A 3,619-nucleotide genomic window follows, 5' to 3' on the forward strand; every position below is an offset into this window, starting at 1 on the left:
TATTTACCTTCGGGGGGAGATGTTGGATGAAGTATCTCCTGAGGTAAAGATTTGAGTGCACTTCACGTGGACCATCGCATGAGAGTGAAACTCAGCCAACGCCAAGGCATGGCTAAAATTTCGGATGTAAAGACTTTTAACAACCTTGACGGACTCGGTTGAGATAACCCTCAATCAAGGTATCCCTGATAACTGAGTATGAGAATGATTTTTGGCACGAGCCAAGTTTTTTAGGAAATCACAAGCCTAGTTGTTTATTTGGTTGAAATGAGTTGAAAGGTAATGAAATTACAATATGATGGCTTATTTCAATTCGTCTCCATTTACTCGCCTTTAAATAGTTTAGATGGTGTCTGTTTACTCACTGGGATTTTATAATCTCACCACCCTCATTTCCTAACATTTCAGGCTCAAGGAATTCCATAGTTAGCTGAGTTTGACAAGGACCTTCGTTGGGACTTGAATCGGCAAAAGCTGTAGGTTTTCAGCTTTCGATGCATTTTGGTTAGATGTGGGCTCACGTGTCATTGTAAAAGTAATTTTATGCTTTGGTTATTTACTTTATAGTATATATGAATATAATTAACTTTAATGCTATAAGAATTATTTATCGATAGCTTTATAAAAAAAAATTTTTATAAGAAAATAGTGTATTTTATTGAATATCTTTATTTTATTCGAATGGTCAAATTTTCACTTCAAATGAACATTTTAGATACTTAATTTGTTTTTAAATCACTAAATATATATTTTTTGCTTACCTACTACATTTTTAGCAAGTTTTGAGATTTTTGACGAAAATGCCCTTGTGAGCTAGAAAACAATATGTTATGTTCTGATTTGAAAATGACTCGTAATCCTTCGAATTATGATATTTAATAACTTTTGCTCACCGGGGAAGTGTGAAAGCTAATAGGAAAGCCTTACGAGGTTTCGATCGGCATTCGGGGTGAAGAATGTCTGTCGAGGCTTCGCGACGGTTGTCACGAGCTCGATGAGAGTTCCAGGTCGTGACATACGATGTATGTGAAATATGATAAATGTCAACAATGTCAAAGCAATGAGACCTTAATTAATGAATTAATAAATAAAATCCCCATTAATATATTGAGTCAAAAAGGTTGCTTTACACCATATAATAAGATAATCAAGTTGCTCTTTTAATTGGAGGCTTGTTGAGTCATACATGGTAAAACTTTTGCACGAGTACGTTTGAGGTATAGATGGGTTTTACTCAACTAGTACTATATTGTTTGGATGTGTCACACATGACCTCATAGTATTAGAGGCATAGTTAAGCACAATGTATATGATGCATTTAGACAAGGAGTTGTTACCTAACTGATTTAAGAGTTGTACAAGATAAAATTGGTAAGCTAAGTTACCTACCTAATTAGTGTCTTTATGGCTTGTTCAGTCACTCAAGGTCATAATGGGATGAAAGGGGTCTTAATTTAATAAGAAATTTAAAGGTTAAATTTCTTGAAATATTAGAGGAAGGCTATTATTGTCACAGCCTAATTTTCGGACCATGATCGACGCAAGGACCCAATAGGCATAGCCCACTAGGCTCTAGCAAGCCTTTTTGTATGAACTTGTACATTAGTCCATGTATCTTTCATACTTGCTTTTTAAGATCTATAAATCATAATGTTCAAATAATTTCATTGAAATCAATTCATAAAATCCAAGTATATACTCATAATGGTATTCATTAATCAGAATATACATAAATAGTTTGCCAAACGATTCTTAGCAGTTTACATGTACACATTCAAAGACTCTGACCATCAGTGGAGTGACTATGGGTGTGGGTACTAACACTTAGTATCATGACAAACCTACCGAGCAATGGATAGGGAGGAGCACCTCGTCTTAGGATCCAGTCACCTTTAACTCAGAGAACCTAAAACATGAAGGTTAAAAATGTGAGTATAAACCCAGTGAGTGAACATAGGAAGGGAACAAGCAGTGACAAGGAATGGTTTAGAAAGCATGATTCACTTATTTAAAAACAATGCCATTTAGTTCAAGTTCTTATTAAAATCCCTCCATTAAACCCTTGGTTGTAAAATCATTTAATGATGAAGGAATCGTATTCAGCATGAAATTGGAAAGAAGGGAAATTTCTAGCAATTATCCAAGTAAGGTAGTATAAACAGAATGTTTTTCGTTGCAATAAAATCAATTTGCAACTAATGGCAAATTTTCAAGATTCATCATGTGCATCTCACCCAGCTCATGTGCATCCCACCACATCGTACACATAGTCGGACATCCCATCTCACCCATCTCATGTGCATCCCACCACATCGTGCACATAGCCGGACATCCCATCTCACCCAGCTCATGTGCATCCCACCACATCGTGCATATAGCCGAACAGTATCACCATCCATCTCCCTCACCACCGTCATCACCAGCAAGTGCACACTTACCCCGCACATGCACGGTTGCATTTGTCACACAATGGTACCATTTATGACATAGTATATATATATATATATATATATATCAACATTATACAAAAACATATGGATTCATCCTTTTTCACATTTCACATTTCACAACATTAAACATTTTATCAAGGGCTTGTTCCTAGGAAATTTTGAAGCAAAAACCGATAAAATTCCCAAATGATTCATTGAAACACGTAAACATTTCCCAAAAACATTTTGAAATGCAAGTTCACTCACTGGTATTTGTTGAACCTTTAATCGACTCTAACCTCCCTAATGGTCCAAATGGGGCCGAGGGGCCTTGTTGGAACCTACCACGCATAAAACATCACAGCCAATCCAATTTACATGAATATCACTCCAAAAGCTGGTTCCCAAATCAAGCTTCAATAGCCTTTCCCATCTATCTTCCAATTACCATTTGATTTGCTATTTCGTTTCTCTACTTTAGTAACACTAGAAATAGATTAACAATTTCAGCAAATAACACAACTCATAACTCTAATTACTAGCCATCATCAACAACTTAAAACTAGTCCTAATTCATCACTCACCTTGGTGATTATAATGAAATTTCTTCTCAATAGTCCTCAAGCTAACATGAAACCTCTCTTTCTCTCTCTACAAAGTTCAGCTGGTGAGAGAAAGTATTGAAGAAAGACTTTTAAGGGTTTGTTTAAGGTGAAGGAGTAAAAGAGTATGAAAAACCCTACAACATTTTGTGTAAAGCATGAAAATTAAGGTTAGTTTGAGAGAGTGAGGGAAGCTTGAGAGAAGCTTTCATGGAAGAGGAGAGAAACGTGAGATGGGAGGAGGAAGAAGAAAAAGTTGCTAGAGAATTGTAAAAGCTGCTGGAAAAGATGAGATCTTTATAGTTAAAGCTTATCTAATTTTTTGTGCAATTACAATAATGCCCTTAACAAGGCCACTTGTCTTCCTCTTTTTTTTTGTGCAATCTTTTACTTTTTGACACTGGGAAAAGGTCCAAAATCCTCTTAAAGAGGTCCCTTAAATAGCCCCCAAAAGCCCTAGCTTCAAAAATCCCATAAACTTGTTATTTGTGGAAATACGGTGAGGGCTGCGGCTCTCAATTTCTAGTGCCACAGCGCTCAAAGGTTTTACCAAATTCTGTTCCTCTAGCGTAGTACTTTCAATTCAAC

Source organism: Theobroma cacao, chromosome 2, assembly GCF_000208745.1.
Source record: "Theobroma cacao cultivar B97-61/B2 chromosome 2, Criollo_cocoa_genome_V2, whole genome shotgun sequence".
In the NCBI taxonomy this organism is placed as follows: Eukaryota; Viridiplantae; Streptophyta; class Magnoliopsida; order Malvales; family Malvaceae; genus Theobroma; species Theobroma cacao.